Genomic DNA, 14453 nt, shown 5'->3' with positions numbered 1-14453 from the left:
GGTTTCGCCGTGTTAGCCAGGATGGTCTCCATCTCCTGACCTCGTGATTCACCCGTCTCAGCCTCCCAAAGCGCTGGGATTACAGGTGTAAGCCTCATCTCTTATTCCCAGCCCGTATGCAGGCTCTGAGGGGCTTCCCTGAACTGTTCTTGGGAACGTGGAAGGCATCCTGCTGCTCCTACACAAGGGAGGTATGTGCAGAGCTCAATGAACTTGTATCATCCCATTGGTCTACATCAGCACTGTCCAGCAGAAATATAAGGCAAGCCACCTGTGCAAGACACAAACATTTAAAATTTCCTAATATGTGCATTTAAAAAGTAAAATGAAACTGCTGAAACTAATTTTAATAATGTGCTTTATTTAATCTGATATATCCTGATATCATTTCAACATGTAATCAATATAAGAAATTATTAATGAGATAGCTTCCATTCTTTTTGTGCTAAGTCTTCAAAATCTGGGTATGTTACACTTGACAGTACAATTTGGACTAGGCACATTTCAAATACCCAAACCCCACACTTAAGTTTTGGGTTAAAAAACATGCAAATATTGTTTCTGTTTTCACCCAGTGTTGGAATCAGGATTTCACTGGAGTCTTAGTTCCTTCCTTCAATAATAACTGATCTGCTCGTCTCTGCTCTTGCATTCTCCAAACCCATGTGGAGTTTCTGTATCATTGTTCTCAACCACTCCCAAACAAAGCTTACATTTTAGAAGGAATGAGGCTCTTTCCCAAAAACCCTCTGGCCTCCTTTTTGTTATGCACTGTCTTTCTTTCCTGGAGTCATGCTATGCAGCAAAGTAGAATATGAGATCAAAGGAAACAGGCAAAAGCCCTCTGTTAATTCTGCAAAACATTTATTTAGTTCCTACTCTAAACCAGAATTCGTTGAAATGTATCACAGCCTCTCCACCTAAGGAAATGATAGTGACCATAACAGGACACCCATGTTTGCCTGGGAAAACCCCAACGTATGTCTCTTTTCATGGCATAATTAGAAGCTCCCCCTTTCATTTTCAAAACTGTCTTGGTTTGGATAATAAATGATAGTCATCTAATTATAGTATCTACCTAGTATTACAGTATTCCTCATATAGTCCTATGAAATAAATAACATTGTCTAAGTTTGTAAATAAGGACACTGAGCATCAGGAGGAATTAAGCACTTGGCCACAGTCACAGAGTCAATCCAGGGACAGAGTTCATTCACTCTCCCCGGCATTAAAGCCCGTGTTCTTTCTCCTCCATGACGCATAGCAGTTTTGGTCATCCTAGGTTCTGCAGGGTTGGAAAAACGTTCTTTGGAGATTTTCCATCTCAATTCCAACTTTACTGCCGCTCAGCTGTCAGCTGGTTGAAAACTCAGGTCCTGAAATGTTAATAGTATGTCTACCCTGTCCCAAAAAGGCAAGCAAATGCGGTTTAATTGTTGACAAGACAACCATTAATAACTCTAAACTTTCGAGTGCCAGGTTCACTCAGGGAGAAAATTAAGAGATTTTTGATGACTTTACACCTCATTGGTCACTGAGGTTTGGAACGCAATAGTAGCAAGCTGCAGAACCTAGCAGGCCAATTAAATGAAGGAGCTATAAATAAACTGCCGAGTGCCTAACCTCAGAGGTGCATGGAGCTCCTTCAAAAACAGGCATAATCAAGAGGTAGAAAAGGATCAGTGAGAGGGGGATTTATCAGATAGAGATCTGTTACTTGAATAGACAGGCAGCAGTGGCCCTAAATAAGGGACTTAGTGGAACAAAGAATGCTTTTGCAGTTGGAGATGTAGTAACAGGCATGGAAGAAACAGAAACAGAAAAAAAATCTTTAAAGAATAATGCAGAAAAAAATCTAGACAGTGAAAATTTTATAAAACAGAGAGAAATTTTAAAAGACTAAATGTAAGCTGGGCTTACGGGAGCTTAAATACAGCATCACCAGCTTCGATGATGGAATAAATGGGAAATACTGACCAGCAGTTCTCCACGCCTAATGGAGGCAAAGACAGAAGGAATGAAATTCAATTTAAGCAATTGATTAGGTTGGGTACAAGGAACGCTTTCTCCATAATAAGGACCAGGCTGGATTTTAAATACCTCATAACCATTGAAGATCCTCCTGTTACAGTTCAGAAAAGAGGACAATGATTGACTTGGGTATACTTGGGCACCCGGAGCACTGTTATTCACTGTGGAGATCTGGACAGCACAAAAAGAAGTGTTTATAAATATTATTACTACATGTGTGCTCCATTTCTTCCAATTATATTGAAAACAGCTGCTATCAAGGAACAAACATTTGGGCTGTTCTGGGGCTGTAATTTTCAATTCCAGAATGCACCAATAAATATGACATTTAAACAGTGCTTTCAAAGGCTTAAATAAAATGTTTAAATTACAGGAGAGTTTTAACATGTTTACAAGTTCTAAGGAATTTTTTTTAAAAAAAAGAGAGAGGGGGTTTATCCGCCCACATTTTTCTTCTCATTCTGGCATCACCTTTGACCCTGGTTATGTTCCCTCAAGACAGGACTTAAAACCCTGAATTATGGGGAGACGCTCTCCCCACTCCAAACCTACATCTACACCCCTCCACCCCTGGAGCCCCATAGGTCTGCTAGGATTGAAATTTGCTTGCAGTGATGTGCTGGTAAATCAAGTGGGCGCCAGGGAGCTCAGATTTGTAGCGTTTGCTGGTTTACATAGTGTAAATACTCCCACCATGGCCGATTTCAAGGACAGCTATGTTTAACAAACAGCTTGCAAAATTCCCGAAAACATCACAGCATGTTTTCATGAGTTTGTGTGGGGATATCTATCATATTACTGGCAAGAGAAATTTTGTGAATCCAATTCTCTGCCCCACACAAGAAATATTCCAAACCTCTGAGCAGTCTTATATAAAAACAACAATAAAAATAACAGCTGCCTCTTGCTAATCACTCTTTATGTGCCAAGATTTACAGTTCCTTAGAATAACATTATTGATCCTCTCTGAAGAACCTTATGAAGCCATTACCATTATGTCCAGGAACAAAGCTTAGAGTCTAATAACCTGAGCAAGGTCACAGATATGGAAGTTTATAGAAGCAAAATTCAAACCCAGGTCTATCTGCCAATTCCAGGCTTCACCTCTACCCTATCCTGCTTTCTTTTCAGTGAATCCAGTTATCCTGATGGTCTTTCCAAAGCTCCACTCATCTCTTTTCAGTAATCTCCTGTCACTTTTCTTTACCTTCATTTTGGCCCCTCCTTATCTCTTATTCCTTACAAAGGAATTATTTGCTAGTGGAGGGCAGGGCTGTGTCCCAGGCATCTTTATATACCAACAGTGCCCCGTAACTGCCTTATTAATGTTCCTGCATAAATAAATCAGTTAATTAATGGATTCAAAAAGAATCCAGGTCAGCTTTATTCCTTTGTTTAGACTGCTCAGCATGTCACATTCCCTGGGCATCAAAGCCTCAGGATTAAGGATAGAGCTGGTAATAAGAAGACGCAGTGGAACCTTACATTGAAGTTTATGAGACACTACTACCACCTCCATTGGGTTTAGATTTTGTTTTTGTTTTTTTGAAAAACAAACAAACAAACAAAAAAACCAAGAGCTAAAAGACTTAAGTCAGTATAGCTCCAATTGACTGGTGACTTACGTTTGTTGTTGCCTGTGTTTACATCTCACATAGTCTTTAAAATGCAAAAATTTTAAATGGTCATTTCATTGCTTTCCTGTCTCCTAAATGATTGAGTATCACCTCTCCAGACTGTAGGCTATAACCAGTCACCCTGACTCCCAGCTCTTTGACCTATAAAGTAGACTCATAAAAATTACAGCCTGGAAAGCAACATCTGGGGCAGCCCATGGACAAGGCTGATAAATCATTTTATGTATTCATAAAAACTTAAGAGGGATTTTGAATGAATAATAATAATCACACATCAAAAGTATCTCAGCAAGTACTTTTTAAAACAAGGCACATTGGGGTTTTTAAGTAGCAGTGTCTAACATAGCATTTCTAAGTGTTTGGCTTCTTTTCATAATGTGTAAATTAGTTAGGCAAGTCAGCCTGCACTTTGAAGGCCTGTGACACATGTCAGATCCAAGAGACATTAGATTTGATGTTGGTTAGATGTGGAAATCTGACTAATTTCACTTTTTCCACAGATACTTGGGCTATAGGTGATCATTTCCTTTGCAGTGTAAGCTCCAGTTCTCCATTTGATGACCCCAGTGCCCAAGGTAAGAGTTTTATGAGTATGTCAATTTGGTATTTTTGTGGCATACCTCGGAATAACTACTAAATTAAACAAGGAGATACTCTTTCCACATATGCCATTCTTTCAGTATATGACACAGAATTATTTTAGCAGTCTTTTCTTTGCTAAAAAGACAACTTTTTCTTTGCTTCTCTGAACAAATCAAAGTACCTTGCACATTCAAGGCCCTCAGCAATATTGTCTGATTAACTTATTGAACTTTAGTTCTGGTAAGACAGCTTGAGGGAGAGATGGAGGTTCAGATTTTATTAGCTTAGAGTATCTTTTCTGCCAAAGGTGACTTGACCATATCATCTTTAAATACAAATGATTGTTCATTATTCTGTAGCTTAGAACTCATGTGGTATCTTGATGTTTCTTTTCTGCCCTCTTAGATATATTAAAACAAAATTCTTTCCTTTTAAGAAATTTATAAAATTATGGCTCTCTGATATAAGTATTCTTAGACAATACATATCACATATCTCATTTCAAATAGCTTGTGATTTAGAATCCTACCCTGTTTTCTACTCTTAAAGTAAAGAACAATTTTGAATGTATAATGATATACTATTCTTTATTAGGGTTCTTTATTCATTCTTTCCATTAATTTCATAGCCATAAAATGTCAGCATTTTTTCAATTGTTAGAAAAATTTACAGAAGAAGAAAAAAAATTGTAGGTGAATCTCTTGTTCTTCCTAGAGTATTATTTATGAGGCATTTATTTCCCAAAAGAACAGGAATTTTCCATACTTCAACTGGATACAATCTAAGATGTTTTCTAAGTAACAATGTCACACTTTACCATGATTGTAAATTACATTTATGTTTTTATAAAGTTAGATTCATACTCATGCAAACAAAACAGGTTAAAACCCATTTTCCCTTTTTGAGATTTTCTTTTCTCAGTATGAGGGAGGATAAGTTGATTGTCAAAGTGGTGTGGAAGTCACTTCACAGTCTAGTAAGAATGAAATTAGTTGCCGGGTTGACGCTTGTGGCAGGCAAAGTACTGATCTCCCAAAGATGTCCACATCCTAATCTTGGGAACAGTGAACATTAGGTTACAAGGCAATGGGGAATTAAGATCACAGATGGTCACATGCAATGACACACATAGGCTCAAAATAAAGGGATGAAGAAAAATTTACCAAGCAAATGGAAAACAGAAAAAAAGCAGGGACTGCATTCCTAGTTTCAGACAAAACAGATTTTAAAGCAACAAAGATCAAAAATGAAAAAGAAGAGTATTACATAACGGTAATAGGTTCAATTCAATAAAAAGATCTAACTCTCCTGAATATATATGCACCTAACACAGGAGCACCCAGATTCATAAAACAAGTTCTTAGAGATCTTCAAAAGACTTAGACTCCCACACAATAATAGTGGGATACTTTAACACCTCATTGACAATGTTAAACAGATCATTGAGACAGAAAATTAACAAAGATATTCAGGACCTGAACTCAGCTCTGAATCAAATGGACCTGGCAGATGTCAATAGAACTCTCCACCCAAAACAACAGAATATACATTCTTCTCATTGCCACATGGCACTCACTCTAAAATCAATCACATAATTAGAAGTAAAACACATCTCAGCAAATCCAAAAGAACTGTAATCATAACAAGCAGTATCTCAGATCACAGTGGAATGAAATTAGAACTCAAGACAAGAAATTCACTCAAAACCATATAATGACATGGAAATTTTAAAACCTGCTCTGGAATGACTTTTGGGTAAATAATGAAATTAAGGCAGAAATCAAGAAGTTCTTTGAAACTAATGATAACAAAAATACAATGTACTAGAATCTCTGGGACACAGCTAAGGCAGCATTAAGAGGGAAATTTATAGCACTAAATGCCCTTCTCAAAAAGCCAGAAAGATCTGAAGTTAGCAACCTAACATTACAACTAAAAGAACTAGAGAACCAAGAAAAAACAAATTCCAAAGCTAGCAGAAGACAAGAAATAACCAAGATCAGAGCTGAACTGAAGGAAATAGAGACACAAAAAAAATTCAAAATATCAATGAATCCAGGAGCTGGTTTATTGAAAAATAATAATAATAAAATAAATAGACTTTTGGCTAGACTAATAAAGAAGAAAAGAGAGAAGATTCAAATAAATACGACCAGAAATGACAAGAGGGATATCACCCCTGACCCCACAGAAATACAAACAACCATCAGAATATTATAAACACCTCTATGCACATAAACTAGAAAGTCTAGAAAAAATGGATAAATTCCTGAACACACACACCCTCCCAAGACTAAACCAGGAAGAAATTGAATCCCTGAACAGACCAATAATGAGTTCTGAAATTGAGGCAGTAATAAATAGCCTACCAACTGAAAAAAGTCCAGGACCAGACAAATTCACAGCTTAATTCTACCAGTTGTACAAAGAAGAGTTGGCACCAGTTTTACTGAAACTATTCCAAAATGTTGAAAAGGAGGAATTCTTCCCTAACTCATTCTATGAAGCCAGCATCATCCTGATATCAAAGCCTGGCAGAGATTCAACAAAAAAAGAAAACTTCAAGCAAATATCCTTGATGAACATCAATGCAAAATTCCTCAACAAAATGCTGGCAAACCAAATCCAGCAGCATATCAAAAAGTTTATCTACCACAATCAAGTAAGCTTCATCCCCAGATGCAAGGTTGGTTCAACATAAGCAAATAAATAAATATGATTCATCAGATACACAATTAAAGACGAAAACCACATGATTAACTCAATAGATGCAAAAATAAGGCTTTCAATAAAATTTAACATCACTTCATGTTAAAAACTCTCAATAAATTAGGTATTGAAGGAACATACCTCAAAATAATAAGAGCCGTCTATAACAAACCCACAGTCAATATCATACTGAAAGAGCAAAAGCTGGTTTTCCCCTTGAAAACCGGCACAAGACAAGGATATCCTTTCTTACCATTCCTATTCAACATATATTATTGGAATTTCTGGCGAGAACAATCAGGCAAGAGAAAGAAATAAAGAATATTCAAACAGGATGAGAAGGAGTCAAACTGTCACTGTTTGAAGATGACATGACCCTATACATAGAAAACCCCATTGTCTCAGCCCAAAAGCTTCTTCAGAATCAACTTCAGCAAAGTCTCAGAAGACATAATCAATGTGCCAAAATCTCTAGCATATCTATACACCAATAACAGCCAAGTCAAGACCCAAATCAAAAACAAAATCCCATTCATGACTGCCACAAAAAGAATAAAATACCTAGGAATACAACTAAAAAGGGAAGAGAAAGATATCTACAAGGAGAACTGGAAACCACTGCTCAAAAAAATCAGAGATGACACAACCAAATGGAAAAACATTCCATGCTTATGAATAGGAAGAATCAATATTGGTAAAATGGTCATACTGCCCAAAGCAATTTATACATTCAACACTATTTCCATTAAACTACCTTTGACACTCTTCACAGAACTAGAGAAAACTATTTTAAAATTCATATGGGACCAAAAAGAGCTCATATAGCCAAAATTTTCCTAAGCAAAAAGAACAAAGCTGGAGGCATCATAATATCTGACTTCAAACTATACTACAGGCTACAGTAACCAAAACAGCATGGTTTTGGTTACTAAACAGACACACAGACCAATGGAATAGATTAGAGAACCCAAAAATAAGATCACACATCTACAACTATCTGATCTTCAACAACCCTGACAAAAAAAAAGCAACAGGGAAAAGATTCCCTATTCAATAAATGGTGCTGGGATAACTCACTACCTGTATGTGGAAGATTAAAACTGGACCCCTTCCTTACACCATATACAAAAATTAACTTGAGATAGATTAAAGACTTAAATGTAAAATCCAAAACTGCAACAACCTTGGAAGACAACCAAGGTGATACCATTCAGGTCATGGGCATGGGAACAGATTTCATGACCAAAGACACCACAAGCAATTGCAACAAAAGGAAAAAGTAGACAAGTGGCATCTAATTAAACTAAAGAGCTTCTGCACAGCAAAGGAAACTATCAACAGAGTAAAAAGACAACCTACAGAATAGGAGACAATTTTTGCAAATTATGCATCTGACAAAGGTCTAATACCAAGTACTTACAAGGAACTTAAAATTTTTTACAAGAAAAAATCAACCACATTGAAAAGTGGGCAAAGGACATGAACAGAAGCTTTTCAAATGAAGACATACTTGTGGTCAAAAAACATATACAAAAAAGCTCAACATTGCTGATCATTAGAGAAATGCAAATCAAAATCACAAGATACCATCTCACACCATTCAGAATGGCTACTATTAAAAAGTCAAAAATAGGTTGTGGAGAGAAAAGAATGCTTATATACTGTTGGTGGGAGTGTAAATTAGTTCAAGCATTGTGGGATAGTGTGGCAATTCCTCAAAGACCTAAAGTCATAAACACCATTCGACCTAGCAATCCTATTACTGGATATGTACCCAAAGGAATATAAACCATTCTATTATATAAACACATGTACACATATATTCATTGCAGCACTCTTCACAACAGCAAAGACATGGAATCAACCCAAATGCCCATCAGTAGTAGACTGGGTAAACAAAACATGGTACATGTATTCCTTACACCGTGGAATACTATGCAACCATAAAAAATGAACGAGATCATGTCCTTTATAGGGACATGGATGCAGCTGAAGGCCATTTTCCTTAGCAAACTAGCACAGGAACATAAAACCAGATACCACATGTTCTCACTTACAAGTGGAAGCTAAATGATAAGAACACATGGACACATAGAGGGGAACAACACACACTTGGGCCTATCAGAGAGTGGAGGGTAGGATGAGAGAGAGGATCAGGAAAAATAACTAATGGATACTAGGCTTAATATCTTCATGACAAAATAATTGGTAAAATAAACCCCCTATGACACATGTTTACCTATGTAACAAACCTGCACATCCTGAACATGTACCCTGAACTTAAAAAAAAAAAGATTGCATATCGGGGGAACCCACCCCTGATAATTCACCGTTATTTCACATAGGTTCTTTTCTATTTCCCTAAGTGTCGGTCAGTCTGATAAATAAAGGGAAAGAGTACAAAAGAGAGAAATTTTAAAGCTGGGTATCCAGGGGAGACATCACATGTCAGCAGGTTCCATGATGTCCCCAAGCTGTAAAACCAGCAAGTTTTTATTAGCAATTTTCAAAGGGGAGGGAGTGTATGAATAGGATGTGGGTCACAGAGATCACATGCTTTAAGGGCAACAAAAGATCACAAGGCAGAAGGTCAGGGTGAGATCACAAGGTCAGGGAGAAACTAGAATCACTAATGAATTTCCATGTCCCGCTGTGCACACATTGTCATCTTAACAGGGTTCAAGAGCAGAGAACTGGTCTGACTAGAATTCGCCAGGCTGGAATTTCCTAATCCTAGCAATCCTGGGGGAACTGCAGGAGACTAGGGCGTGTTTAATCCCTATCTACATCTGCATAAGGCAGACACTCCCAGGGTGGCCATTTTAGAAGCCCTGCCCTGGGAATGCATTGGTTTTTCTTTATTATTGTTAATTATTAATATTCCTTACTGGGGAAAGAATTCAGTGATATTTCTCTTACCCGTTTTTGATAATAAGAGAAATATGGCTCTATCCTGCCTAGCCCACAGGCAGCCAGACTCTAAGGTTTTCTCCCTTGTTCCCTGAATATCGCTGTTAGCTGTTCTTAAGGTGCCCAGATTTCGTATTGTTCAAACACACATGCTCTGGCCGGGCACGGTGGCTCAAGCCTGTAATCCCAGCACTTTGGGAGGCCGAGACAGGCGGATCACAAGGTCAGGAGATCGAGACCATCCTGGCTAACACGGTGAAACCCCGTCTCTACTAAAAAATGCAAAAAAACTAGCCGGGCGAGGTGGCAGGCGCCTGTAGTCCCAGCTCCTCGGGAGGCTGAGGCAGGAGAATGGCGTAAACCCAGGAGGCGGAGCTTGCAGTGAGCTGAGATCCGGCCACTGCACTCCAGCCTGGGCGACAGAGTGAGACTCCGTCTCAAAAAAAAAAAAAAAATACAAAAAACTAGCCGGGTGACGAGGCGGGCGCCTATAGTCCCAGCTACTTGGGAGGCGGAGGCAGGAGAATGGCGTGAACCTGGGAGGCGGAGCTTGCAGTGAGCTGAGATCGGGCCACCGCACTCCAGCCTGGGCGACAAAGCCAGACTCCATCTCAAAAAAAAAAAACACACATGCTCTACAAACAATTTGTGCAGTTAACGCAATCCTCACAGGGTCCTGAGGCAACATACATCTGCTGCTTATGAAGATGACAGGATTAAGAGATTAAAGACAGACAAAGGAAATTATAAGAGTATTGATTGAGGAAGTGATAAATGTCCATGAAATCTTCACAATTTATGTTCAGAGACTGCAGTAAAGACAGGCGTAAGAAATATAAGAGTATTAATTTGGGGAACTAATAAATGTCCATGAAATCTTCACAATTTATGTTCTTCTGCCATGGCTTCAGCTGGTCCCTCTGTGCAGGGTCCCTGACTTCCTGCAACAATTGCAGATGGAATTAAAGTTACTAATCAGCTGACCTTAAAATAGAGAGAGTATCCTGAATTATCTGAGGATGACGCAACCATGAGAGTCCTTAACAGCAAAAAAGGGAAGCCAAGGAGGAGAGTCAGAGAAAGAAATGTAATTAAAAATACAAAGTCAGAGAAATGCTAAATGGCTGGTTTTAGAGGAGGAAAAGATCACAAGTCCAGGAACATAGGTGGCCTCTCAAAGCTGGAAAAGGAAAGAAAATGACTGTCTTCTAAGGTATCCAGAAAGCAACACCGCCCTGACAAGGCCTTCACTTTAGCCCAGTGAGACATGTGCTGGACTTTTGACCTCCAGAACTAATAAACTGTTGTTTTAAGTAACTGAACTTGGGATAATTTGTTGCAGCAGGCATGGAAAACTACTATATTTACTACATTGCTAAATGAATAGAAAAGCCCACCCTCCAGAGCATCAAGGAGAATTCAATTAGAGCAGGGATGGCCAAGACCCTCATTTGCCAGTCACTAGGTTATGCCCTCATAATTTCTTACTTAAAATTTTGCAAGTGTCTTTCTGTCTTAGGTTGCCTGCAAACGATCTCTGAAATGGAGATGTCTGTGCAGGAAGTTTATTAGAGAATGCACGAAGACCACCACCTGGAAGGAAGTGAGGGAAATCGGATTAGACAGAAGTAGAAGTTGAACTGAGATGCAGATACAGTGTCAGCTCATCCTACAGGAGCTCTGAAGCTAAGATGGCTCTTCAGAGTTGTCCCAGACTGAGGAAAATAGGTTAGCTAACACGTAGAGACCAGTCGTTGAACACAGGCTCTCCCCAGACAGGAGGGGTGATCTGGGCAGCACACTACGACACCCACTGTAGGTTTCTCTCTTGAAAAGTGGTAAACCAGTTTCCCTGTGTCCTGTCTCTATACTGTTGCCATGGTAATAATATGTAAACATCAGCATGATTATGCCATTGTCTATTGTATAATGTTTCAATGCTTGGCTATACTTTTTGGAGAAACTTCAACTCTTTGGCATGGATGGCAAACCCAGTGAGATCTGGCCTTGCATCTTGCAGTCAGCCACATATCCAAGGGAACCTGAGGTCTAGTCACACTAGGTTACATAATCTGTCTTAGCTCCATACATGCCCTCTTTCTCTTCCATCTGTCTGTACCAAAAGCCCTCAACTTTTACCCTGCTAAGTTACATTTTCAAACAGTAGAAATACTATCCAAAAAGACAGTAGGCAATTTCTCAAAATGGGACAGGGGGAAATAGTCAACCAGTTTAAAAATATAACAAAATTTTATTTTATGTTTAAAAATATAACAAATGCTAGTTTTAAAAAGAAAATTATAATGGCTAAGAATTTTCCATTTTTATATGGAACCTATGGTTATGAAGTAAAACCTTGAAAAAATATAGCTAAACAATAACATCAGTTATCCAGCCATCTTTACCAGCTAGAGTCCACCAGGTGTTTTGCATGCATTATTGCTCATGTTTATGACACTGAAGCCTTGAACTATATAAGCCATTTTACAAAGAAAGAAACTGAAATTCAAAAAAGTTAAGTAACTTATTCATTATAAACATAAGGGGCAAAATCGGGATTTGACCCCATGTTGACCAACTCCAAAGCCTATGCTCTTAAAATTTCTTTTACTTAGTTCATTGGCATCAGTGCTTTGGCCAAGAAAAAACAAATGGCCAAATGTGATTTGGTCATAACTATGCCAGAACATATTTTTGTCAAATTTGAAAGTGTTTATTCAATTATGACAGATCAGAGAGTTTTCTCTTTTGAGGATCACCCACCATGAAGCAGTACTACACAAACAGAACTCACTTAGCATGAAGAAGAAAAGGTTATGGAAAGAAATGAATATGCTTTCTGATGATAAAATTCATAGTATCAAGAATGAAATTAAAAGGTGAGAGCTAGATTCATAGCACTTACAATTTATTAAAACTAGTAAACCCATCAGGAAAAATATAGCCTCATATGAATTACATGTGTGTGTTATACCATTCTTTCGAAAAAGTTAAGGACTGAGCAAAACGTCTTTGAAACCAAGGTTGCCTTCATCCAAAAGTGGCTGAAACTGAAACTGTGGTCTGTTTAGCTGTACCAAAAAAAATTACATAAGGACAGTAAAATGAATAGAAAAACAAATAATCCAATTTTTTTCAATAAGCGGTAGAAAATAAATGAGACAATAAAGTCCTTTCCTGAAGATGAATGAGACAAAAGTATTTTGAACCTATAAATTGTTATTAATTTTGCCTGCCCATCCCCTCTTCATGCAGTAGACTCTACTGAGGACGCCACAGAAGGATGGGATTTTTTGTTTATTCATTCATGCATGCAATAAATATGTATTGAATAGCTACTATATGTCAGATGCTACAATAATCACTGGGAAAGCTGAGATAAACACAACAAAGACCTTGACATCATCTAGCTTATATTCTAGTGGGAGAAATAGTAGCTATTTAAGCAAATAAATAGTAATAAGTGTTATGAATTAAAATAAGAAAGGAGAATGAGATTGGGGAAAGAAAAGTTTATCTAAGGTAGTTGAAGAAGGCCACCTTGAGGAATAATATTTGAACAGGGACTTGAATAACCAAAAAAGAAGCTGATAGGTGAAGACAAGTGTTCCAGGAAAAGAGAAAAGCAAAAGTAAACCATAGATGGAGGAAAAGTTTACGCCTAAGTAAAATCCAGAGTAACTCTTTTCCACTCTGAGTGGAAAAATGTTAGAGAAAGAGAAGAGATTACATCATAGAAAGGGTTGGCATCCAATCAGAGGCTTATATGATTTGGAATCTGGAATGTTTATTCTTAGTGAGACTGATAGCTAATAGGCAGCTGTCAGCAGGGCAGTGACAGGATAGAGAAACAACTGTAGAGGAGCAAGAGATAGTGGTGACTCAGACCAAAGTGGAAGCAGTGGAGATGAGGAGAGGTGGTCAAATTCCAGGTATATGTTCAAAGTAGGACCATTTGTGGTGATGCAGCTATACGGAATCAAAAGAAAATCGAAGACAACTCCTGGATTTTTTTTTTTTTAATCTAAGCAGAAATTAGACCCCTATTTGTCACTCCATATAAAAATCAACTCAAAATGAATCAAAGACCTAAATGTAAGACCAGGAACTATGAAATAATTAAAAAGAAAACACAGGGAAAGTGTTTTAGGACATTGGTGTGGTAAAAGATTTTTATGAATAAGATCTCAAAAGCACAGGCTACAAAAGCAAAACAAACAGAAAGAAAGAAATGAGATTATATTAAAACTACAAAACATCTGCTCATCAAAGAAAACAATCAAAAAAGTGAAAAGACAACCTACAGAATGGAAGCAAACGTTTGCAAACTATTCATTCAACAGGGCATTAACATCCAGAAAATACAAGGAACTCAAACATTTCAACAGCAAAAAACAAACAATCCAATTTAAAAAATGGACAAATGATCTGAACAGACGTTTCTCAAAAGAAGACATACAAATGGCCAACAGATATCATTTCACCCCAGTTAGGATGGTTATTATCAAAAAGACAAACAATAACAAACACTGGTAAGGATGTGGAAAAAGGGGAATTCATACACTGTTGGTGGGAATGTAAGCT

The sequence above is a fragment of the Trachypithecus francoisi genome, unplaced genomic scaffold (assembly GCF_009764315.1).
Source record: "Trachypithecus francoisi isolate TF-2019V2 unplaced genomic scaffold, Tfra_2.0 Lachesis_group15, whole genome shotgun sequence".
NCBI classification, from domain to species: Eukaryota; Metazoa; Chordata; class Mammalia; order Primates; family Cercopithecidae; genus Trachypithecus; species Trachypithecus francoisi.
Note: the sequence above shows the minus strand (reverse complement) of the source record.